The 27578-nt window shown below is 41.3% G+C and overlaps 1 long non-coding RNA gene across 1 annotated transcript; it reads right to left on the bottom strand.

The window, feature by feature from the left end:
• Positions 1 to 1847: 1847 nt before the first annotated feature.
• On the bottom strand, positions 1848 to 25593 carry LOC134737992 (uncharacterized). The gene is made up of 12 exons (XR_010123464.1): positions 25365 to 25593; positions 19374 to 19502; positions 18973 to 19136; positions 18100 to 18259; positions 17852 to 17945; positions 16737 to 16828; positions 14417 to 14533; positions 14268 to 14333; positions 6866 to 7018; positions 3788 to 3928; positions 2800 to 2887; positions 1848 to 2347 (listed from the first exon to the last, which is right to left on the bottom strand). It is a non-coding gene; the product is annotated as an uncharacterized LOC134737992 (long non-coding RNA).
• Between the last annotated feature and the right edge of the window lie 1985 nt (positions 25594 to 27578).

The raw sequence follows: 27578 nt of genomic DNA on the forward strand, positions 1-27578 counted from the left end.
GGCATCAGCCACTGGGCCTGGCCAAAAATTGACAAATTTTTAAATTAGAAATCCCCCAAAATAGGCTGGGTGCAGTGACTCACACCTGTAATCCCAGCACTTGGGGAGGTCAGAGAGGGTGGGTTGTTTGAGCCAGGTGGTCAAAACCAGCCTGGCCAACATGGCAAAACCCCATCTCTACTAAAAATACAAAAATTACCCAGATGTGGTGCTGCAGGCCTGTAATCCCAGCCATCCGGGAGGCTGAGGCAGGAGAATCGCTTGAACCTGGGAGACAGAGGTTGCAGTAAACTGAGATCACACCACTGAACTCCAGCCTGGGCAACAGAGCTACTCTGTCTCATTAAAGAAAACATTCCCCCAAATATTTGCAAACTGTGTATCTCACAAGAGACTTACATCCAAATGCATAAAGAACTATTACAATCCAACAATAAAAAGACTAACAACACAATTTAAAAATGAACAGAGGATCTGAATAGATATGCTTCAAAGAAAATACGCAAATGGCCAAAAAGCACAGGAACAGATGCTCCACGTGGTTAGTCACTAGTCAAATGCAAATCTAAGCAATGAGACACGAATTCAAAGGCTATAGTTAAACAGTAACAAGTACCGGAAAGGATGAGGGGAAACTGGAATGTCATTTAAGCTGCTGGGGAGAATTTAAAATAGTGCAGTTGCTTTGGGAAACACCTGACAATTCCTCAAAAGGTTAAATACAGAGGTACCATATGACCCGGCAACACTACCGCTAGGTATATACCCAAGAGAAGTGAAAACACAGCCCCCATCAAATATTGTTTTACCTATTCATGATAACCAAGAAGTAGAAACAATCCATATATCCACCAACTAATGAACGGCTATGAAAAATGTGATATAGCCATTTATACATGGATTATTTGACAATAAAAAGGAATGAAGTACATACCAAACACTGTTCATGGACCTTAAACTTTAAAAATATTATGCTAAGTGAAATAAGCCAGCTGCAAAATAAAACATGTATTGTACAATTGTATTTATACAGAAAATTCAGAATAGGCAAATCCACGGCAGTGCAAAGTATAACTGGTGGCTGAGGGTTGAAGGAAAGAAGAGCGTGTGACTGCTAACAGGTATAAAGTTCCTTTAAAAAATGCAGACTGGGCCAGGTGTGGTGGCTCATGCCTGTAATCCCAACACTTTGGGAGGCTCAGGAGGGCAGATCACCTGAGGTCAGGAGTTTGAGACCAGCCTGGCCAACATGGTAAAACCCTATCTTCACTAAAAATACAAAAATTAGCCAGATGTGGTGGAGTGCACCTGTAATCCCAGCTACCCAGGAGGCTGAGGCAGGACAACTGCTTGAACCTGGGAGGCAGAGGCTGCAGTGAGCCAAGATGGTGCCACTGCACTCCAGCCTGGGCAACAGAGCAAGACTCAGTTAAAAAAAAAAAAAGCAAACTGGGCATGGTGGCTCACACTTGTAATCTCAGCACTTTGGGAGGCAGGAGGGTAGCTTGAGATTAGAAATTTAAGACCAACCAGGGTGACACAGTGGGACTCTGTACCTATAAAAAATAAAAAAATAGCCCGGTGTGGTGGCACACACCAGTAGTCCCAGCTACTCAGAAGGCTGAGGAAGGAGGATCACTTAAGCCCAGGAGGTTGAGGCTGCAGTGGCCTGGGTTCATGCCACTGCACTCCACCCTGGGTGACAGAGACACTGTCTCAAAAAACAAAATAAGTTCTAAAATTAGGCCGGGCTTGGTGGCTCACACCTGTGACCCCAGCACTTTGGGAGGCCTAGGCAAGAGGATTGCATGAGGCCAGCAGTTTGAGAACAGCCTGGGCAACACAGTGAAGGTGCACCTGTTTATTCATTTATTTATTAATGAAAGTTCAAAACTTAGATTTTGGTGATGGCTGCACAACTCTGTGAATATCACAGAGACTACTGACATGTAAACCTGAAAGGGTGAATTGGATAAAGCTCTTACAGAAAAAGCTTATCACATGCATGCACAGACAGAGCCTACTCCACCCACCTCAACCCCTGTGCTCTTGCAGCTCTGTCTCACATACACACGTGCACATAAGTGCATGTGTGTTTTGTTCATTTCTAGTAAAACAGTTCTGTCCCAGGGGCACTCACAGATGAAAGGAGGTGGTCACATCAGGCTCTCAGTGTGTTGCTGGCCCAGGGAGAGAGCTCATGTGGTGGAAACCCTTCTCCTCTACTCCACTGGGATGAATTCTTCTAGATAAGCATCACCTTCTTCATTTAGCAAAAGGGGACAGGGATGCTTCTGGCCCACGCCTCAGGGCTCTGTGGGGCTTAGGTAAAGACCCCTAGGAGAGACTATAAGGACAAACCAGATTCTTGCTTGTGGCACTGATCCCTTCCACAGGAGCAGCTGGGGTCTAACTGAGCTCTCTGTAGGATTCATGGGGGCTGACCACAGATGGAAGGTGCTGGCAGTGAGCTCTGGGGCCAGAGGCTGGGCCTGCATCCCGTGTCCTCCTTATACCGTGGACACACAGGAGGATCCAGAGTGCTGCAGGCAAAGCCAACTGTGCCTGTGATCAATGAGCAAGTACCCCACCCTGACTACCTGTGATCAATCAATGAGCAAGCACCCCACCCCGACTCCCTGTGATCAATAAACCACTCCTCCCAGACTCCCTGTGATCAATCAATGAGCAACCATGACACCCCGACTCCCTAGGATCCCCCACAGAGGGGTTCCAGAGTCTGTGACACTGTCCTTTCCCAGCCTCTCTGCCAGAGGGGCTCACCCACTAGGGCCTTACCCAGGACTTGGCCTTCAGGAACACATGGCTCTCCATATCCCTGCTGGATTTACTATGCGTCACGCCAGCTTTCATCATGGCATCCTCGCTGAAACACAAAAGGAGAGGTTTGCACACACCACTGAGTCCAATGCTGTGGGACCTTGGGCAACAGGCCTTGCAGTGGTGCTGTCCCCAGCACGCCAGCCTGGCTGAGGTCCAGGAGAGGCAAGAAGGAAGGTGCACACAATAGACAGCAATGACAGGCCGCTGAGTCAGGGAGAAAGTGAGCAGGGTGATGAGAAAGAAGGGACAGGAAAGATGGTCACCACGGAGCAAAGAAAAACCCCTGGCATGAGGCAGTGGGGGACTAGCCCCTAGGGATGGCTCACAACCCATTCAAGTTGAAGGAAGTACGTGTTACACTACTGGGCAGCAGCTGGCCTCTAGTTCCTAGTTCCCGCTCTCTGAGTGGCCTGCACCAACTCTGCCAGCATGGTAGGACCCAGATTCCTCCTCTGTAAAATGAAGGGGCCACATGAAGTCATCACTCAGTCCCTCCTAAGGCAATGGTCTGTCCCTGTGTGGGACAATGCAGGTTTCATATGAGGGATCAAACAGACAAGTCCCAACTTCAACAACTTCTAGCTGGGTAGGAGAGGAGAAGGACCACATAAATGTAATCGATATCTTTAAAAACACATTTACCAACAATTCTGTACTAAGAGATGGAATCCCGGGAAAAGCTTCTCATCACACTGCTGCTCCGCAAGGACAGAGAGCCATGTGCGTCAGTTAAGCTGGAGCCCCCTTGATTGCAGCACACGCTGCCCCCACATTCACACAGGGCAAGACAGGAACAGGTGTGCACCTGTTAGGAAGGCCTGGCCTGTGGCTCCCGGGGACTGGCTGCCCTGGTCTGTTCATGGCCTGCCTTCTTCCCAGTAGGAGGGGTCTCTTCCCTGCCTGGCCTCCCTGCAATAGCCTTGAGGTGGTGGGATGACCTCACCTTTGCGCTCAGTGATGATTTGACGGACTCCAAGTCTCTCGCAGACATAACGGAAGGCTTGATTCCCAGGGTTACACCACTGATCGATATAATCATTTGAGCACGTCCATAACATGTTGTTCACAGAGTCCTAGCACGTGCCTGTAAAAACAGCATACTTTATTTAACTATCATGCCACCAGCTACCTGTACACACATTCCACACAAGCACTGCTCAAAAATACAAGGGCAAGGGTGCTCTCTAATGTTGAAACCCACATCCTTACTCCCATATATTTACATGGCAGAACACTAGGTTGGGACTTGGCAAGAAGCCAAGATTTTTAAATTTTTGCTTACCTCCTGTGTGAGAAGGAATAAGTCTCACAGAATAAACAGTAACTGATTTATGTGTGGCCTAATTCCAAAAGGGATTTAAGTGGCTTACATTAAAAATCCAGGTAAAAGGGGACCAATTAACATTAATACACAATAAAAAGCCCTAGTAACTGAGCCCAACACTTAGATACAAGCTTCCCACCAGCCAGGGCAAATAGAAAATCCAATGTATTACATAATGTTCCCTTTCTCACAATAACAAGTGTACCAGTTCCTCACAGGAAATAAACATTTCTATAGCATTAACCTTGATAATTTGTTATAGGCATCATCACACAACCTAATGAACAGTATCTTCAATTGCAGTTTATTCAGAATGATTTTGCATATAGAAATTTCTCATACTGATTACCAAATTTAAATAGCACAAAAAATTCTTTCTGGCTGCGTGCAATGGCTCCTGCCTGTGATCTCAGCACTCTGGGAGGCTAAGGCGAGAGGACTGCTTGAACCCAGGGGTTTGAGACGAGGCTGGGGGACATAGTGAGACCTTGGCTCTACAAAATGTAAAATTAACTGGGCATGTTGGTGTGTGCCTATAGTTCCAACTACTCAGGTGGCTGAGGTGGGAGCCCTGGAGGTGGAGGCTGCTGTGAGCCAAGATCATGCCACTTCACTCCAGCCTAGGTGACAGAAGAGATTCTGTCTTAAACAAAACTTCTTTCTTTTCAAGGAAACTAGAATGCCATAGAGAACTGGCAAGATACTTCAGGGAAAATTTGCTAAAATTTTAAATTTTCCAAAGAAATGCGTTTATTTCTTATTCAATCCTGGTACAAGAGCACTACAGCCCAGTGAGCTCCCAGCAGCAATGGGGTCTGCACGACTTGTAAACTGATCACCCAAAATATGATACACCAAGCCAGAGGCTAGGACGTTGGAAACAAACATTAAGCTGTTTCATGAGCCTGGAGATTATTTTCAAAGTTTTTAAGTTTTAGGCTCTTAACAAGACTTTTTAACAATCACACCCTTTTGTCATTGTTGTGTATTGGTGGCAATTAGTGGTAAAGAGATGGAAAATAAACACGTAAGACCACAGAAAGAAAACTGTCACCACACATCTTCCTAAATTTAATACCGAACCAGAATTTGCAAAGTGTTTCTAAAATGGCAACTTTTGCATGAAGGCTTTTCCCGATATACATTAATTATCAAAAGGATAACTTAAGAGGGGTTACAATCATTAACAATGCAAGGTAAAAATGTTTACAGGAAACACTTTGTAGTTAGCGCTCAATACAGTTTGGTGTACACCCAAACATAGCTCAGCTGCAATCCTTCCAAATACTAGCTCTAAAACCTGGAGACACCTTGGCCTTTTCCCTTACCACAGGACAGTGCAGTGACAGCATGGACTTTAGGATTCAGAGGTTGAATTCCAGCTCTAACACTTTTGGGTGGCCCTGGCAAAGTCATGGAATATCTGTTACCTCATTGTAGAGTGGAAATAATAAAACTACATACCTACCTTATACAGTTATTGTGAAGAGTAAATGAGTTAAATATGTCAAGGATCCACACCAGCATATATATATGTGTGTGTCTGTGTATATATATATAGTGTGTGTATATATATGTGTGTGTATATATATGTGTGTGTATATATACACACACACACATACACTAATCGTGATCATTGATTTTATTTTCTTCACCACTTTCAAACAGAACTTTAGTGCTGTGTCTCTTGAGTTTGTTTCTCTCAAGTAGCTGGGACTGCTGGTGTGCCACCATGCCTGGCTAATTTTTGTATTTTTAATAGAGATGGTTTTGCCATGTTGACCAGGGTGGTATCTAACTCTTGACCTTAGGTGATCCATCCACCTTGGCCTCCCAAAGTGCTGGGATTACACAAGTGAGCCACCATGCCCAGCGTGAGGAACATTTTTTGATTCTATACATTATTCCATTTAACTGTGTACCCACTCTGAAGCCAAAAATACACTGCTTTAATTACTATAGTATGCCTCCTTATAAAAATATATGTACATTTAAAAATATTGTTTCTATACATTTTTTCTGTATTGTATGCTTAGTATTTTGTATGTGTGTCCTAAAATGAGGTGTTTTACATGCTTATTTTAATAGCTTTGAAAATCTATCATAGTGATTAGAGTTCTTGCTGTCATCGGTAAATAACATGGGAAAATACTGTTTTCTAAAATTTTGTTGAACTGATTAGTGTCTCGACTACTTTTACAGGATGATTCTTTTCAAAACTATACTATTATGTCAATCACAAAAATTGTATTTTTAAATCTTCCTACCCTATATTGATAATTGGTGTTTTTGGTTGTCAGAGAATTATTGCAAACATTTTTTTTTTTTTAGATAGTCTCTCTTTGTCACCTAGGCTGGAGTGCAATAGAGCGATCTCAACCCACTGCAACCTCTGCTTCCTGGATTCAAGTGCTTCTCCTGCCTCAGCCTCCCGAGTAGCTGGTATTACAGGCACCCAGGTAATTTTTCTATTTTTGTAGAGATGAGGTTTCACCATGTTGGCCAGGCTGGTCTTGAACTTCTGATGTCAGGTGGTTCACCCACCTTGGCCTTCCAAAATGCTGGGACTACAGGCATGCACCACCACACCTGGCCACAAACAACTGTTTAACAAAGTAAGTTTAAAATAATAGGCAAGCCTTAAATTTCAGAATTTGAGATAAATCAAGGAATGAGCCACAAGTAAAAATCACTTACTTTTCAAAGATCACAAACCATTTGTTCCACCAAAAGGAGAGCGAGTGGTAGAGCTGCTTGATCCCCCTGGAGAAGACACCAGTATCACCAAGCTGGTGCCACAGGTATGTGTCTTCTGCAGCATTTTTAGAGGCAGCCCACAGCTAGTATTTGCTGGAGAAAGGAATGAAAATACTAAGTCTAAATATTTGACACAGAAATTCATTTGATTACCAAAACAGATTAGGGTATAAATGAGGGAGCCCCAAACTGAAACTAAGATAAATCCCAATTATGAAAACAGAGCAAGAAGTAATAGCTAAGGAAAAAAAAATACTTATCTTCTGACTCCACAGCCTGACCCCAGTTATGTGCTCTATTATTATAAGGCCTCCTATGATATGGTCTGACATTTCTTGAGAGTGTTCCCAATCCTCAATACGGCCTCATGCCTCTACAAATTATTCCAAAAAAATTTCTCACGTGGACTAAATCTCAAAATAAGAGAAGAAATCCTATTTGTGTTTCCCCTAAAAAAACTGATATAGTTGAATACACTTATCTGAAATGCTTGGGACCAGAAGTGTTTGGATTTCAGATTTTTTCAGATTTTGAAATATTTGCATTACACTTAAGAGTTGAGCATTCCTAATTGAAAAATCAAAAATCCACAATACTCCAATGAACATTTCCTTTATTTTTATTTTTACTTATTACACCTGAGATTAGTGAGATTATTTCCTTTGAGCATCACATCAGCATTCAAAAAGTTTCAGATTTCAGAGCACTTTGGATTTTTAGATTTGGGATGAACCACCTGTATTCCAATCAAGATCTTGGGCTTTTATTTTCCATCTTATACAGCATAAATTCTTGACAGGTTTGTGATACTACACTCATAACAAACAACTTCCAACATAAAATCAGCCAAAAATTTCACCCTAATAAAAGCTTTCAAATATTACAAAACAATTTTATACCTGCGTAACTTATTGTAACCCTTTATATGTATTTTATTTTTCCTTTTATAAAGAGTCAATGACATAAACTATCATTAGGAAAATAATTATTGTTTCTAGTGAGGAGATGCAAAATGTACTTTAATCTCCCTCGCTGGCATATCTGAAACACGGAGTTTATGGATTTTCCATATACAAGCCCAGTGAGAACTGATGATGTCAACAGAAAATCACAGTGGTTCACTTAGAAAGCTGTCAGGCTATAAAATATAACTTAATGGCAGGGCACGGTGGCTCATGCCTATAATCCCAGCACTTTGGGAAGCCAAGGTGGGCAGATCACGAGGTCAGGAGTTCAAGACCAGCCTGGCCAACATGGTGAAACCCCATCTCCACTAAAAACACAAAAATTAGCCGGCTGTGGCAGTGTATGCCTGTAATCCCAGCTATTTGGGAGGCTGAGGCAGGAGAATCACCTGAACCCAGAAGGCAGAGGTTGCAGTGAGCCGAAATCAACATCATGCCACTGCACTCCAGCCTGAGTGACAGAATGAGATTCCATCTTGAGAAGAAAAAAAAAGTAGCCTAGATAGATGAAAATTCATTTTTAAATGGTTTAGATTAGAAAAGTAAAAATGAATCTGTCTGGTATTTGTTTTGAATGCCTGTGCTTCTAAAAACCTTCATTTTCATTAAACTGTAAGCCCCAAGAAGTATATTCTTCATTCAGGAACATAAATCCAAGAGGATAAATTTCCACTGGTAACAAACCCAAAAAGGGGAATAACTGAAAAATTAGGAACTTTGTTAGCATAACATTTTCACCAAGATGTTTTTAACACATACACTCTTATTAACATGGTCATAGGTAGTAATTTATAATGGAATAAAAACTTATAGACCTCCTGAATGTTCACCTAATTTTCAAAACTTTACTCAGTTCATAACTGGTGAATTTCAATGTAGTGACATCATGTTAAATGAATACACAGAGAATGCATATAAAAGTACAATCCTTACTTGGGCCCTGCAGTTCGGGACCAGCCTGGGTAACATAGCAAGACCTTGTCTCTCAAAAAAAAAAAAACACTGAAATCACATGTTTAAAATATTCAAACCAACTTCTACCAAGTTATAAATGTACCTTTGCCTTCTGATGGCTTTTTTTTAATACTGCACACATTTTCAACAAGCATTCCTTCAGTATTTCCATTGTTTAGGGTAAGATTTAATTTTCTCCCATGGGACAAGCCCAGATCAAGCCTTCAAACTTATGACAACGTTTATTCAGGTAAAACAAACAAATAAATTGTCCTCTAAAAAGCTCAAATTATCCACTTACACAAGTTATAACAACTATTAACAATTTTATCATTTCTATTTGATACAATAGAGGCCTATGAAAATAAAATACTGTCCTTAAATTCTAGTGTGGACTAATAAGTATTTCATTTGGTGTGAGTATTTAACTTGGTAGTCGCACAACGAATTAATCATATTTTCACTTTCTAGCATTTCCAACTATAAAATTAAAGCATAAAATTACACTGAATTCATTAAATGCGTATTAACTCAGATGCATTTTTCTACATATGGCATCTTTTTCTAGCCTTACCTTTTTACTACAGCTTATGGTTTGTTACAAATCCAGATATTTGGTATGCTATCTGTAAACTCTTATGGAATGATGATTTTTAATCTTTTGGGTAATCACAGATGGCTTTGAAAATCTCATGAAAGTTATGACGAGATACAGATCAAATGGTATTTGAAACTTTGAGGGAGTATGTTTAATAACCCCTTAAAGGTTTATGCTGGTTAAGAACTCCTCCTACTTTAAAAGCACAGTGGGCCGGGCACAGTGGCTCATGCCTGTAATCCCAGCACTTTGGGAGGCCGAGGCAGGTGGGTCACCAGTTCAGGAATTTGAGACCAGCCTGGCCAACATGGTGAAACCCCGTATCTCCTAAGATACACCAAATTAGCCAGGCGTGGTGGTGAGCGCCTGTAATCCCAGCTACTCTGGAAGTTTAGGCAGGAGAATTGCTTGAACCTGGGAGGCAGAAGTTGCAGTGAGCCGAGATCACACCATTGCACTCCAGCCTGGGTGACAGGGCCAGACTCTATCTCAAAAAAAAAAAAAAAAAAAAAAGGACAGAACAGCATACATACTATACTACCTTTTATTAAGGTAGAAATTATGAACATATATAATGTAATTACATTTGCATAAAGAAACCCTGGAAGAATAAGTGAAAACTAGTAAATATGGTTACTTCTGGGGGATACGGTGGGGGCAGAATATAGAATTCATCAACATGGTGGGAATAACACTTCCCTGCATATACCTTTGTACACTGTTTTGACTTTAAAACTCTGTACAGCTATTTTAGAACATTAAATTACAAAAACAATGGTAAATTCTAAAAAAATATGTACCATAGAAAGCTTTTACTTGCTTGGTCAAGACTGTATTTAGCAAAGATGATGCTAAATATCAGGTTTTCACATTCACAAAGCATATGAAAAACATGAAATCAACTAATTTATACTAACAGTGATGATGATAAAGTGTTTACAGTTAAAGATGGGGCTGTTTTGCATTCTTACAGGTTCATGCAAATTTATGTCCATAGCCTACAACATGTATTGGCTGGAATAAAAATCTGGACAATGACTGGAAAAAAAATAAGGTCAAGTATGCATAGGTAAGGGCTTTGTAAAGCACAGAGTAAGTGCTCAATGAAACATGGATGAACAGAGCTATACAGAGGAACAGGTCTGGGAAACTCAGAGCAACATAGCTGCTTGTTACTGTTTCAGAGTGTTGGAGATGGTGGAACCAGTCCAGGCAGTTAGCGTTGCTGATAGGGAGGCTCTATATCAAGAAAGTCTACTTAGAAGCATCTCATTAATATTTTCTGCAGACTTGCCCTCTTTTCTCATTAGTATTGAACGTTCTGAACTGGGTTGGCTACAAATACACCGTTTTCAACCTAATATATAAAAAAGGGAGATCCCAAAATGATTTATCTGTTTCCATTTAGTTAGCAAATTTCTACTTGAGGATATTATTGTTAGTAGCTGCTCAAAAATATTTCAAAAAACTACACCTGAGTAGACATACACCTTAAAACTACAATGTGCTATAGAAACTACTACAAACAAATGAGATTATGCTAAGTTTGAGAGCTTTCATTTTTCCTAACAGCTCAGATTCTAAATGTAATGAGCCACATTTAATAGGTCTATGAAAAATTGTTAATTACAATTCCTTATACTGGATTCCACAGGCAGTGCTTACTAATTACATGCCCCTGACAGGTCAAAGTGAAATGCGAGGAAAACAAATCAGTCTTTGATTTCCTGTTAAGGACAAATATGAGAATGATGTCTTCTCAAAATACCATCAGTGACTAAAATCCAAACTCTCTATAAACAGCAGTTAACACTAGCACCAGCTTGGGCCCTGGCAGAGCAAGCCTGGACAAAGGCAGACTTTGCTAAAAATACATGTCAACTTCAACTGGATCTTTGCTGGTGCTTAGCAGTTTCTTCATTCTTCACTTGGTTAGGCCCCAGAAAAATCTTTGGAGTGGTAACTCCAAAATTCCTGCAACAATTTTTAGCTTAACTTTCAGCAGACCACCTGGCTTTTTTTTCCACCTGGCTTGCTGTATTGCTACAAAGATCCAGACCACTTACCATAAGCTTCTCCCACTCACGTCTCTTCCAACTCTAGAATCTTGGAACTCAGCCTCATTTAGTCTTTCCTTCCTCTTAATTCAGAAAAAGAAGGATTTCACCTTATATTAAGATTAGCCCTTCCACTTCTGCCTCAAATCCTGTGCTCTCTTCCGCCCTTCATCATTAGTGTCTCCCTCTCTATTAATTTCCTTCTGTTTTCAAACATTCACAAGTCTTAAACAACACCTTGGTGGCCCATTAAAATATCATCCCTTTTGTCACATCTCATGGCCACTTTCTAGATCCAGGAACCAGGTTCCCACCAGCCAAGACAGGCAGGACTGGCCTGCAGCTATGGGGTGTCTGGAGATTAAGAGAGAATGGAATGCAAAGTGACAAGTCTTCAGCAGCAAAGAGAAAGTAAAGGAGGAGTCCACGGAGAAGGGACAAGAGAAGGTGAGTAAATTCAGGAGCACAGCCAGGAAAGATTTCCAAAGGTGGGGGTGCACATAGTGGGGGAGTCTTTTATGGCATATTCACAAACGTTAAAGGAAAAGTTTGTTAGAGTCCAAAAATGCCATTAATATTTCCTCATCCCCTGCTTAACCCTTTGCATTTGGTGGTCCCCGAATTCAGCACCCTCTAATGAGTGCACAATCTTAATGGTCCACCAGTAACTAAGATCAAAACCAGTGACCCTTTCCTTGACTTCCTTGCAGGTCACACCATCACTGCCATCCTTCTTGGGATTCTGATTCTTCAGTCTTGGTGGCAGAACACAATCCTCATTTGTTTCTTTTTTTAGACAGAGCCTTCCTCTCCCACCAAGGCTAGAGTGTAGTGGCATGATCACCGCTTGCTGCAGCCTCAACTTCCCCAGGCTCAGATGATCCTCCCACCTCAGCCTCCCAAGTAGCTGGAACCACAGGCACGCACCACTATGCCCCAGTAATTTTTGTATTAGTATTTTCTGTAGAGACAGGGTTTTGCCATGTTGCCCAGGATGATCTTGAACTTCTGGGCTCAAGCAATCTGCCTGCCTTGGCCTCTCATAATGCTGGCATTACAGGCATGAGTCACTGTGCCCAGCCTTGTTTCTTTTTAACACGAACACTTACCTCTGTGTAAAGTGCTTATTGTGCTGGTGGGTGAAGCCAGCAAGGTCCCTGTCCTTCTTCCTGTCTCTCTCTTTGCTGCTCAACATCTTCACTTGCTTAAATGAGACCTTGCCCAAGGTTAGACTTAGCTTCTGTTGTCCAAGACTTCTACCTGCAACACTCTATCCCTACATCTTCGAAAGGTGGGATCTTTCCTATCATTCAGGTGTCATTTCAACATCACCTACTCATAGAGGCCTTCCCTGGTTGCCAATCTAAGAAAGAATCTTCCCCAGCACCCACAAGCCAGAGTACATCAGACTTTTATTATCTGAACAGCACTTACCACTCTCAGAAAGTATTTTACTCATGAGGTCATGATTGTTTGCCCTTCTACCTCCCCATGCCTGACTGAATGCCAACTCCCTGAGAACAGGGATCCGCCTGCCTTCTTCGCCATAACATTCCCAGCACTTATGAGGTATTCAATGAATACTTGATGGCTTGCTGAATACACAGATCAGGGCCCTTCCTCAAATCCAACTCCGCCTCTCTATGGCGACTCCCACATTTCTATTTACTGACCTATCTTTGCTGCTAAGAGCTAGTCCCACTTTTCTAACTACGCCTCACCCTACCCACCAACATTTCTACTTGAACAGCCTTCTGTCACCTAAAACTCAACACGTCCCCCTCTTACTTGTCTTACCTCAACCCTCCTGCTAGGTTAACCTTTAGCAAATACACCTCCATTTATGTCGGACAATTCTAAATATACCTCTTTAAAGGCATCCAAGATAAAAATCAATCACTTTAAGCTTGGCATTCAGAAGCATTATCTAATCCGGTCCTCTGAGAAAATCAATGGACACCTTAAAGTCAAACACAATGCTGTATTATTGTAATTGCGTACTTTGAAAAGACTGCAAACAAAAACTGATAAAGCACCTGTGTGACATAAGTAGGGCTGAGGTTTGCTCCAAAATGGTAAATCTGCTGGGAATCCCTACTTCAGCAAAGATCCTCTTCAGGGAAAGAAGCCGCTGATTCAGGAAGGAGAGGAAGAGCTGGGAGGAGTGAGAAGCAGCCCAGAGTCTCATCACAAGGGGCTTCCTTCCTGCCAACCACTCTGGTCCAAGTCATATCATCTCAAGACAGATGATTGGACCAGCCTCCCAACCTGTCTCCCCACTTCCCTGGGCACCCCAATGGTTTACTCTCTGTGTGGCCAGTTTGTTAGCAGAAAATGACTATTATTATACATATAAAATTGAATGTCATGGGGAGTTTAGTTTGCTTTGGTCACTACTGTATTCCCAGTGTCAAGAAGACTATATAGTACGTGTTCAAAAAATATTTGTGACATGAATAAATGTATCCACAAAAACATAAACCACAACAATCAAACTGTCAGTTTATTATTTATTAATATGCATTTGCCACTTGTTCATTCACTATGTCATTTGCTACAAGTGGAAACAGGGAAAAATGTATGCAACACAGCCTTAAAAAAGGAACATTTTATGCATTAACTTTGAGTTGAGTGATGCAGCACCTCAAAGCCCAGGTCCAAGACAATCCTGTTACAAAACCACTGCTGTCATGTCAGTTTGGAATTGTGTACCACTAGCAATATAATAATATATCCTGTTAAATCTAAGCAAGGCAAGTTTTTGTTACCTTGAAATAAATCGTTGATATAAAAGAAGAGCTGTGCTAGACGATCAAAAAGAAGTGGTTTCACCTCTGGGAATTAAAAAAATATGTATCAAAATCCTTTCAATCATAGTACATTGAATTAAATGACTCCAAATTTTCATGACACATACCAGAGAAGCTACTTAAAAGAATCCAGCTCACAAGCTGAAGGATCTGTGACCAACAATAGAGGCCATCCCAGAAGGAAGGCTCTTAAACAGGAATGCTTCACAGGAATGAAACCCCTCCTGTAACACAAGTGAATGGTAAATTCTTATATGGAACTCTTCAGTCAAAAATTATGCTCTAAAAAACCAGTTTATTTTGTGCTCTATAGTTGCTTCACTCTTAGACTAATTTTTTGTCATCAATATAAACAGCCTTAGGTTAAATGCCAGACTTCCTCAGAAAAAGGATAAGATGATTAGTATTAGAATGCATTGCCATCTTTATCAATATAGTTCTCAAATACCAAAAAACTTCATCAATTGGAAAGAAAGCTAAAAGTTACAGAATTTTTAAAATAAAATTTATTATCTTGGGGTACATGCAGTAATGTCAACAGTGAAAATGTGTACAATGTTACGTAATACAGCTAGAATTTCATTAGAGGCCATAGGCCAAATCCCAACTCTGAGCAGCTCCATCTTTAGAGGCTCAAATGTCTAGGCTGCTTATATTTCCACCAGAGTGAGGACCTGGGGCTTCCCTTTTTTCCTTTCTCACCCAAGCCTTATATAGTGACATGCACCAGGACTCTGTCCTAAGACCTGATTTCATGACATGAATCCTCTGGACAGTCTCATCCACATCATAGCTAAAACCATCGCTTTTAACATGAGGGGTCCTAAATCTGTATCTCTAGCCCAAATCTCATTCCTGAGCTTTAGACTCATTATTTTACTGGGTACTGGATATGACCGCTTTGATGTCCCATAGGCATCTCTTAAGTGAAACATCTTTCCTTCCAAGTCTGCTCCTCCTGTATTTCTTTTCTCAGTGAATGCCATCCATCTTCCCAAGTAGGAAACATAAATGTCAACCTAAATTGCTATCCTCACTACCATCATCTGCACCCAGCTTCCAATTAAATGGTTTCTCACCAAATCCCTAAAACTTGGGCTGGGTGTGGTGGCTCACGCCTGTAATCTTGGCACTTTTGGAAGCCATGGCAGAAGGAATGCTTAAGCCCAGGAGTATGAGACCAGCCTGGGCAACATGGTAAACCCCCATTTTTACAAAAAACAAAACAAAAACAAAAAAACAAAAAACTAAACAACAAAAATCAAAACAAAAAACATAAAAAAACAAACAAAAAAACTCTACAAAAAACAAAAAGACTAGCCAGGAGTGGTGGTGCACACCTGTAGTCCTAGCTACTAGATTGAACGGGGAGGAATGATTGAGCCCAGGAGGTCAGGGCTGCAGTAAGCCATGATTGTGCCAGTGCACTCCAGCCTGGGTAACAGAGTGAGACCTTGTCTCAAAAAAAAAAAAAAAAAACCAAAAAAAAAACCCCAAAGAATTATTCCACAAACATTTATCAATCAAGCTGAACATCTAAACATGAAGAAGAGTTAGATATGGTTTCTGCCTGCTGAGAGCTCATCATGTGTGGAAAAATGGATGCTGAAAGTGTCACGACAGAGGTAAGCACAGGGAGCCATGGGAGCACATAGAACAAGGAGCTAACCCACACTGGGCAGTAAGTGAAGGCTTCTTGATGGTGCTGATACCTGAGTCGCAGCTTAAAATACAACTCAGGGTTACCCAGACCAATCAGTCCATTGGCTGGAATATATTTGACACACAATAAATGTTTGTTGATTATAAGAATATTAGTGACCCTATGAAATTTACATTACTGGCTAATCCAATTAACTGAATATATTTAATTACATCTTCAGTTTGTTCTCTTAAATTACAGGCTTTTCTCTTTTATTTGCATAATGTAACATATTCTTTCTTCAAATCCAACAGTGCAAAGATTAAAGTTCAACTCAGCTCTATTTATAATGAGTTTCAAATTCAACAAATATTATTTACAAAAGGTGTCAGGTATTAAAAAAAGGTTTTTTATTTTTGTTTTTGAGACAGGATCTCACTCTGTCACCCAGGCTGCAGTGCAGTGGCATAATTACAGGTCACTGCATCCTCGACCTCCTGAGCTCAAGTGATCCTCCTACCTCATCCTCCTGAGTAGCTGGGACTACAGATGCATGCCACCGTGCGTGGCTAATTTTTGTATTCCTTGTAGATGTGGGGTTTTGCTATGTTGCCCAAGCTAGTCTTGAACTCCTGGGCTCAAGTGATCCACCCGCCTTGGCCTCCGAAGTGCTGAGATTACAGGTGTGAACTACCACACCTGGCCAAGAAAAAGGTTTTCAATGGGTATCGAAATAAATGTTAGTAAAGAGTGGTGAAGTGTGGAAGCAGCAAGTGAAATCTTACTTGTAAGAAGGACTCTGCCCTGGTGATAGTATCCAGGAAGTTGGTAAATTCTTTTCCATGTTCATAATTATTCACCTTGTACCAAATACATTCTAGAGCAGAAACAGTAAATATAAGCATCTAGCTGTACCACAATAAAAAAGTGCACAGAACATAATTATCACTAAAGTGACAAATAAGTGACAAAGTAAAAAAGCCATTAGTCTTATACATCCTAGCTAACTCATGAGGTAGACTACAACAGATACATTCAACAACTTGGTAATACAGGGAAAAGCTTACAGTGAAAACATAAATGGAGAAAATTCACATATAATGAATAAGGTAAGCTTTATATCACATAGTACTCCAAGAAAGTATAAACATATGAATTGAAAGTTTTAGAATACCCTAAACTTCAATTAGGGTAGGCTGGGTATAATGTAAAAATGATAGAAATTTATTAAGTGGAAATCTAATTAACTATCATATTCTGTTTAAAAGATTCAGAGTAGAAGGAGGAGAATTGGCCTGGAACCAACTAAAAGCAATTTTAACCACTAGAAAAATCAGGAGTAGCTTATCCAGTAATGAAACACTCAGTTTGGTCAAAAGAAATATCATTTCCCCGCCACCCCCCACCAGTGGAGGAATGAAATGCTTAGGCTTTACTATGGCCTGGATGAAAGGCTTCTCACTGCCCTTTCCTTTAATTCTATAATTAAGAAACTTTCTAATGACAAATTTGGTTCCCATATATGCTGACAGCAGACAGGAGATATTCTAGTCGGCAGATATGAGCATTTTGCTTAACAGAAATAATTAACTTAATAATTAGCTGACAATCTGGCTTACATTAGTCTCCTCTGAGTTTCATTACCATTAACGGGATGACTCTGGGGGCCTCACATTAAGTTTCTGGACATACAAAGATGAAGAATCCTTGGATTGCGATAGTCATCAAAGTAGAGGCACCCAGTGAGTCTTGGTGGCATCCATCCAGCAGTGTTTCCTGAACGGCACCCAGTGAGTCTTGGTGGTCACCCATCCAGCAGTGTTTCCTGAACAAAATCCCTCTCCCTTCCTACTGCCTTGAAATTACAACAGAAACATTCATGCTCTAAATATATGATTACCACAGACAGATAGTCATCAAAGTAGAGGCACCCAGTGAGTCTTGGTGGCATCCAGCAGTGCTTCCTTAACAAAATCCGTCTCTCTTCTTACTGCCTTGAAATTACAACAGAAACATTCATGCTCTAAATATATGATTACCACAGACATAATTACAGCATAGGAAGGCTCTTCTTGTCTAGAATTTGGCACCCTTACAAAAGAAACCCATTTGTAAACTAATCCTGTCCCATCCTCACGCAACTCTTACCTTCTTGTAATGTTTGACTCAACCACTAATAAGACCTCAGCAAGACTGGCTCATCTGTTACACAGTTAATGTAGTGAAGCAGCAGAGAGTTGTTTAGCACTGAGCCCGCATCTGAGAAGGCAGCTGCCAATGACAGAACAACTGATCAGCAGTTAAGTATCTGAAAAGTGAATAAGGAAATCATCATACAGAAAATATATAACAAAAATAGGCTGGGCATGGTGGCTCATGCCTATCATTACAACACTTTGGGAGGCTGAGGCAGGAGGATCACTTAAGCCCAGGAGTTTGAGACCAGCCTGGGCAACTATTTTATATATATATATTTTTTTTTAGACAGTCTCACTCTGTCAACCAGGCTGGAGAGCAGTGGTGAGATCTTGGCTCATCGCAACCTCTGCCTCCCAGGTTTGGGCAATTCTCGTGCCTCAGCCTCTGAGTAGCTGGGACTACAGGCGTGCACAACCATGCCCAGCTAATTTTTGTATTTTTGGGTAGAGATGTGATTTCACCATGTTGACCAGGCTGGTCTCAAACTTCTGATCTCAAGTGATCCACCTGCCTTGGCCTCCCAGTTAGGATTTATCAGTGTGAGCCACCATGCCCAGCCTGATACAAATTTTTTTAAAAATTAGCCAGGCGTGGTGGTGCACATCTATAGTCCCAGCTACTTGGAAGGCTGTGGTGGAAGGATCACATAAGCCCAGGAGTTCATGGCAGCAGTGAGCTATGAATGTGCCACGGCCTGGGTGACAGAGTTAAGACTCTGTCTCAAAAAAAAAAAAAAAAAAAAAAAAAAAAAACGAAAAACAAAAGGCCATGAAGGAAGTTCAAATAGAAAAATGCAAACAAGCATATGGTCCAGTCACATACCTCTAAGAAATGGATGTTCTGTAAAAGTTGGGGGAAGCTTTGAAGCTGTTCTAATGGAAATGATCCACTTCTATTCAATCAGAAAGACTCATCTCTTTTTCTCCACATTCTTTAGGGTAGCTACTAGAATCGAGCACTAGTATAACTGAGAGAGAATTCCACTTCTAAAAAAAAGGTAATAAAACAATCTATTGTTGGACTAAACAGACTTACGCACCACAAATATAAAAGCAGCTATTAAGGTGTTTCAATTAAAGGAATCTGAATATGGTTTACATAGAATCCTTCCTGGGTAACTGACATGTATTTAAATATTTATAATCTCCTCTAAGATCTGAATGGTTATTATTCGGATTTAACAAAAGAAAGCCATGCAAGTTGTTCGGGCTTTAGATACTTACTCTTTTTAGAGGACAAATATTAGCTGGACCTAACATCAACTTCAGAGGTTCTGGAGAAGTTCCCTGGTTTCTTTGCTTCACAGCAAGCTGAGCCATCTTCCATAGATTCTTTGAATTCTTCAAATAGATCTATAAATTTGGATATAAAGTACAAGAGAGTAGGTATCCATAAATTGGAGCAACATAAAAGTCTAAAACTCCTCTCTAATTGAAAGTATAATATGAAATCCTGGACATTTTACTGAGTGAATGGAGAGATCTAATCCATCTGGCAAGTCAGTTAAGAGAGCTTCTGCCATTTTTCTTGACATGTTATACTGTAATAAACTGACATGCAATACTGTAAAGCTCTGTAAAAAAATTTCTAACCTAGCCTATTTGTTTAAAGGGGATGTTAACAATTCATGCTCCCTTGAACCTCTTCATTTTTGCCTTTAGGACGGGAGGGTTCATTAACTCAATCAATTACTAATCAATCAATTACAATACTCAATCATTACTAAACACACACAATCAGTTACTAAGTATTATCAAGCAGTAACCAAAAAATTCATATCAAGGCTATCATACCCAAACTGAAATATCCAGAAGCCAACTTAAGTAGTCCATGCCTCCTTGGCAAGACTATGGATACCACCTTTTCCTTGTGATAGTAAAACATATCCATTTTCTTACCTCACCCAGTATCAGCTTTTATGCTTTACAGATAAAGCAGACAATGAACATACTGTATAGAAATCTTGAACTCTTAATTAAAAGGTACACACAGAATTATATCTAAATCATTGGCTACAATGATCTAAAATGCAGTTTTATCTAAATCATTTGCTATGATGATGTAAAACCACTTTATTTACATCTTATATTAATCACAGGACAAAAACTCTTACATTACCTTTATTTTCAGAACTACAGCCAGTATTGCTATCTGGCACAGGCAACATGTCTTCATAACCCCATGATACTATGTGTTTGCCCCCAAGCAAACAGGAGGGAGATACAGGCCCCCCTTCCAAAAGCAACAGTGTAGCGGAGAGAAGGAAAATCAAAGACACTGAGACGATTCATTTTAGCAAGAAGTGAACCTGCCACCCCAAAGAGCATAAAACAAAATCTTAAAATTAAGCTGTATAATATTTTCTATGAATATTATTCACAAAACTTATTCTCAATATTTTTTTAAAAAAATTACAAAACTGTTTCTGAAAAGTTACAATAAAATTATATCTGTGTGTAAAATATATCTATCTTATGTGTACATTTGTGTGTGTGTGTGTGTGTGTGTGTGTGTGTGTGTGTGTGTGACAGAGAGAGAGAAGGGGTTATGAATTAGGAAGCATATGTACCAAAACATTAGAAATAGTTATCTTTGGGTAATGAGATAATGAATGATTTTCACTTTCTTCTTTATACCTTAAAATATCATCATCTCAAAATTTATAATCAGAATTCATTATAAGCTACTGTATTTTTATTTATTTATTTATTTATTTATTTAGTGAGACATAGTCTCACTCTGTCACCCAGGCTGGAGAGTGCAGTGGCGCGATCTCAGCTGGCTGCAACCTCGGCCTCGCAGGTTCAAGCAATCCTCCCCACCTGAGCCTCCTGAGTAGCTAAGACCAACCAAAGTTAAGTTTTCTTCAGTTTGAAGTAACCTATTATAATTATATGGTTTTTAGCCTCATGGTAACCAGAAAACAAAAATCAATAATAGACATCCTAAACATAAAAAGCAAGGAATTAAAACACACTACCAGAAAATATTACTTCACTACAAATAAAGACAGGAAGGAAGGCGAGGAGGAAAGAAAAGAAAGGAAGAAAGAAAAAGAGATCAGAGAGAAGAGAAAGAGGAAGGGAGAAAGAACAAAAAAGAGTAGCAAAACAAGAAAACAAGTAAAAAACGGCAGTAGTATGTTTTTACCTGTTAGTAATAACCCTGAATATGTGAATTAAATTAAATTAAGAAAGACTGGCTGAATGGATTAAAAGAGAAGACCCAATTATATACTGCCTACAAGAAACTCAGTTCACCTATAAAGACATACATAGACTGAAAGTGAAGGGATGATGAAAGATATCCCACACAAATGGAAACAAAAAAGCAGAAGTAGCTATACTTAGATAAAATAGACTTTAAGTCAAAAAAAAAACAAAAAATAAAGATAATTATATAATGAGAAAGAAGTAAACGGCAGCCTAACAATTGTAAGTGCATATTCAACCAACACTCAGGCACCTAAATACAGAAGCAAATATTAACAGACCTTAAAGGACAGTTGGACTGCAGTATAACAGTAGAGAACCTCAACACTTCACTATAACCAACACCCCACTACCGTCAATGAACAGATCATACAGACAACAAAATATCAGTTAAACTTTACTCTATACGAATGGACCAAACAAACATTTACACAGCTTTCCACTCCACAACTGCACAATGGATATTCTACTGAATAGCACATGGATTATTCTCCAGGACAGACTATGTGTTAGGCCAGAAAACAAGTCACAACACATTTTTAAAAACTGAATTCATATCAAGTATCTTTTCTGACCCCAGTGGAATAGTATTAGAAATCAATAATGAGGAACTTTTAAAACTGTACAAATATATGGTAATTAAAATACCTGCTCATGAACAACCGATAAATGAAAAAATAAAAAGGAAATTAAATAGTTATTGAAACAAATAAGAATAGAAACACAACATAACAAATCCTGTGGGATTCAGCAAAGGCAGCTGTAAGTTTGAAAAGTGCATACCTATAACTGCCTACAAATCAGAAACGTAGAAAGATCTCAAATAGCCAACCTGACAGCACAGCTCCAGTCCTGAGAACAAGAAAAATCAAATGCTAGAATTAGTAGAAAAAATATCATAAAGATAAGAGAAGAAATTTTAAAAATAGAAATGAAAAATACAAAAAGTCAATGGAACAAAGTGCTGGGGTGTTTTAGAGAAATGAAAATTGACAAGCTTTAACTAGACTAAGGATAAGAAAAAAAATCATAGTGAGAAAGGAGACATTACAGTTGATAACAGAAATATGAAGGCTTGAAGAGATTATTAAAAACATCTATATACAAACAAATTGAAAAATCTAGAGGTGAATAAATTTCTAGACACATAATGAATTCCCAAGAAAGAATGATAAAAAAAAAACAAACCTGAACAAACCAATAATGAGTAATGCAATTAAAGCAGTAATAGTCTCCCGGCAAAGAAAAACACAAGAATCATGGTTTTACTGTCAAATTCTACCTAACATTTTTAAAAGAGCTAATACCAATTTTACCCAAAATATTCCCCATAAAATGAAGAGGAAGGCAGGCTTTGAAACTTGTTCTATGAGGACAGCATGACCCTGGTACAAAACCCAGACCAGGACACAACACAAAAAGAAAACCATAGCCAAATATCCCTGATGAACAAAGATGCAAAAAATCCTCAACAAAATACTTGAAAATCGCATTTGACAACACAATAAAAAGATCATCTGCCATGATCCAGTGGGATTCATCCCAGGAATATTAAAATGATTCAATAAACACAAATAAGTGTGATACCACGTTCAGCAAATCAAGAACAAAAGCCATATAATCATTTAAGTAGATGCTGAAAAAATCAACATTCCTTCATGATAAAAACTCAACAACATGAGCACAGAAGGTACTTATCTCAGTGCAATAAAGGCCATATATGACAAACCCCCAGCTAACATCATTATCAACGGGAAAAAGTTAAAAGCTCTTCCTCTAACATCTAGAACAAGTGTGGCTACTTTTACACCACTTTTAATCATCATAGTACTGAAGTCCTAGCTAGAGCAACTGGACAGGAGAATGCAATAAAAGGCATCCAAATTGGAAAAAAGGAAGTCAAATTGTCTGTTTGCAGGTGACATGAACATACATCTATACAGAGAGAACCCCAAAGATTCCATAAAAAACCTAGTAGAAATAATAAATTCAGTCAAGTTGTAAGACACAGTATCAATATATAAAAATGAGTAGCATGCCCATGCACCAATAGTGAAATATCTAAGAAAGAAATCATATTTCATTACCAAAAAAATCATATCTAGAGATAATCTTAACCCAAAAGGCAAAAGATCCCACAATGAAAACTATAAATCATAGATGAAAGATATTAAAGCAGACTCAAGTAAATGGAAAGATATCCCATGTCCACGCACTAGATGAATATTGTTAAAATATCTATATCACCCAATGGGATCTACAGAATCAATGCAAGAGACATTGTTCATAGAAATAGTAAAAACCAACCTAAAATTCACATGGAAATGCAAAATACCTCAGATAAACAAAACAATCTGGAATAAAAAGAAAAGCTGGAGACACCACACTACCTGATTTCAAAATATACTATAAATCTATAGTAAGTATGGTACCATCAAAACAGCATAGTACTATCAACAAAAGGGGTGAGGGAGAGACAGAGAGGAATGAATGATAGACAGACATAGACAAGTGAAACAGAACAGAGAAATCAGAAATAAATTCACGCATTTATGGTCAACTCATTTTTAACAAAGGCACCAAGAACACACATTTGGGAAGGACAAACTCTTCAATAAACTGTGCTAGGAAAACCCAACACCCACATGCACAGGAACATATCTAGGCTGTTATCTTACCATATACAAAACTCTACTCAAAGATTTAAATGTAGGACATGAAACTATGAAACTACTAAAGAAAACATAAGATAAACGCTTCATGAAATTGGTTAAGACAAGGAATTTTCAAATAGACATCAAAAGCACAAGCAACAAAAGCAACGATATAATTAAACTTAAACGCTTCTGCACAGCAGAGGAAGCAATCAGAATGAAGAAACCCAGAGAATGGAAGAAAGTATTTGCAAACTATGCATCAGGCAACGTGTTAATACACAAAACATAAAGAACTCAAACTACTCAAAAGCAAAATTACAAATACTCTTATTAAAAAAAATCTACCCAAAACCTTTGTCCCCCACCATTATTTCCCCACTTTCTTTTCCCGACCGCCTTTGCCCCACTCCCTCTCGCTACCCTTTTTCTTCCTCCACCTACTCCCAAACTTTTTCAGCACCATTTTTCTTTCTCCACCGTCATTTCGCAAAGCCTTCTCTGCTCTCCCGCTCACCACCCTTTCCCCATCCATCTACCCAAACACTTTCCCCACTGTTTTCTCCCACCATCTTTTCCCCACTCCTCCTTGCCACCCTCTTTCCCTTCTCCATTTACTCAAAAACATTTCCCCCCGTTTTTTACAAAGCCTTCTCCCCACCCTCTTTCCCCCCTCCATGTATCCCCCAAAACTTTCCCCACCATCTTTTCAGTCTCCCCCCTTTACCACTCGTACTCTTCTTTCCCCTATCCTGCTTGCCACCCTGTTTTGCCCTCCATCTACCCCAAACTATTTTTCCGTCTTTTTCCCAACCGTGTATCCCTGCTCCCTCTCGCCACCCTCTTTCCTCCCCCTCGTCACCCTCTTTCCCCTCTCCATCTATCGAAACACTTTTTACCCACCGTGTTTTCTTTCTCCACCGTATTTCTTTTCTGCCACTGTCTTTTCGCAAAACCTTGTTTTCCTCCTGCTGGCTACCCTCTTTTTCCTTCTCCCACTTGGTACCCTCTTTTGCTCCTCTACCCAAAAACTTCCCCCCCCCCACTGTATTTTCGCTCCACCGTCTTTTCACAAAACCTTCTCTCCCTACTGCTCGCCCCCGTTTTCCCCCATCCCTACCCTCTCTTTCCCCCTCCACTACCCATAAACTATTTACCCACCGTCTTTCTGCAAAACCTTCCCTCCCTCCCGCTCCCCACCATTTTTCCACCTCCATCTACCCAAAACCTTTTTTCCCCACCATCTTTTTGCAACGCTTTCTCCTGCTAGCTATCCTTTTTTCCCTTTGGCACTAACTATCCACTTTACCCCGCTCCATCTACCCCAAAACTGTTTTCCTTCTCCTACCGCTTCAGGCGGCTGCTATCTCAGTCGCTGCCAACAACCGCAGCGAGGCGAGCCGCACTCCCGTTGGCTCCAGCCTCCAGCATACGGCCAGTGACTCCCGAGTCCTAATCCTCTAGCCCGGGCACTGAGCAAATCAGCGAGACACAGAAACCCGAAAAATCCTGATCCGTTGTCAGCATCATTTATATACTGCGGTTATGCCCATGGCGGTTCCTGGACTGCATGTTGTGATTGGATGAGAAAAAAACCTCCTGGCTTACTCTGATTGGACTTTATTATCATGTTCTGATTGGATGATAGCAAGTCTTAACACAATCAATCACAGCATGAAAATAAAGTCCAATCAGAGTAGGCCTAGAGGTTTTTCTCTCCTCCAATCAGAACATGTAGTCCAGGAACTGTCCTTGTATAACCTCGGTATATAAAATATGCAGAAGTTGCGTCAGATCATTTTGGGCTCTTCTGTGTCAAGCGGAGGAGCTACTCTGTGCCTGGCTTAGAGAACTGGAAGGGACCGCCACGTTCCGCCAGCTGGAGAATGGATGGAGCCTGGAGCCCTGGAGCCTGGGACACTATCTCGCTGCGGTTGGTGGTGGCGACAGAGTACTAGGAGGGCGGCCGGCAGTGGGAGCTTATCCTGCCGGGCTAGAGAACTAGGAGAAGGAAGAGGCACTGCCACATGCTGGAGGCTGGAGCCTGAGCAACCGCGGCTCACCTCGCTGTGGTTGGTGGTGACATCAGAGACTGCAGCTCGGCCACAGTGGTGGAAATGTGATGGGGTAGGTGAGTTTCCCGGGGCTGCCTGTACGCCTCTGGGAGCAAGGGTTGGGTGTCCTATTGGGGCTCACTGCTAGAGTCTACCCTGCCTGTGGCAGTGGTCTGGTTTGGGGCATTTTCCGGGGTGGCATTGCTGGTGGTGGGGCAGGTTGGCTGGCCATCTGGGGCTACACTAGTGTGCCCGCGGTGGCAGGGCTGGTGGGGGCAGGCAGGTTGTGTAAGCTAATGTGTACTGCCGGTGGCTGGGAAAGGGTTAGGGGCACTATTTTCTGCTGCACTGCCTGCAGCAGGGGGTGGGTTGGGTGGAGTTATCCGGAGCTACAATACTAGAAGTGGGGGGCAGTTTAGGGGCGTTGTTGGGTGCTGTACTGCCTGGGGCATTGTTGGGTGCTGACTGGGGGGTGCGCCATCGGAGCTGAACTGCCTGTGGTGGGGTGGGGGGAGGCAGGTTTGGGACCCTGTCTAGTGCAGGAACACATGTGGCTGGGTCAGATTGTGGGCACTATTGGGTGATACACTGCCTGCGGTGTGGGGAGAGTGCTTGAGGGGGGGTATTGGGGTTACATTGCCTTAAACTGTAGGGTGTGTTGGATGTTCTATCCGGGGGCTACACTGCTAGTGGCAGGGGGCAGATTAGGGGTGCTATGGGTGATACACTGCCAGTAGCATTGGCGAGCTGAGGAGGTGGCAGCGACAGCGACAGCAGTGGCCTCCTTCCTCCTTCTGGTGGTCTCCAAGTAAGGGATCGTTCTGCTCTTCCCGGACTCCAGACTGTAGAAGGTGATCTTTCCCTGCTTATGCTAGATTGCACGGCAGGGCCCCCACACCCACCTTGGTTTCCCGGCCTGCCCTCATGCTGTGTTGCGGAGACCACCTGGGACTACTGGGCAGGGAGTCGTAGGCACCACGGGTGAAGTGGGGGACAGGGCACTGGGAGGAGGCGTCAGGAATGGGAACCAGCCCTTGGGTGGGCAGGGCTGGCTGGGTTTGAGTTTCTCCTACTCGGGCTCCCCGAGGAGGGCAGCCCTGGTGGGCCCAGCAATTCCTAGCCAGCTGGACTTGGCCAGGGGCCGGTTTCAGTGAAGGCACTCACTCCCACCCCAGACCCCAGTTCCTGGCCAGCTTTTGCCAGAAGTAGAGGCTGGAATTTGGAAGGTGGGTGTGAGTGCCTTCAATTAAACTGATCCCTGCCTCCCAGTCTCCAGTGTGACAAGGTGAGGCTCTAACGGTTCCACTCCCTGAATCCTGTTTTGGGCTTTTCTGGCTTTGCCTGTCCAGCTGCTCCAAGCCAGGCTGAAGGAGGAGAAGGAGGAGTCGCCTGTGGTACGGTCCAACCTGCAGATGACGTGGCTCTGCAGCTTGCTTGATGTGGTTGGTGATGGTGGTGGTGATGGAGACTGCAGCTCAACCGGAGCGGTAGGAGGGCACTCACGGGGG

Source organism: Pongo pygmaeus, chromosome 13 (assembly GCF_028885625.2).
Source record: "Pongo pygmaeus isolate AG05252 chromosome 13, NHGRI_mPonPyg2-v2.0_pri, whole genome shotgun sequence".
In the NCBI taxonomy this organism is placed as follows: Eukaryota; Metazoa; Chordata; class Mammalia; order Primates; family Hominidae; genus Pongo; species Pongo pygmaeus.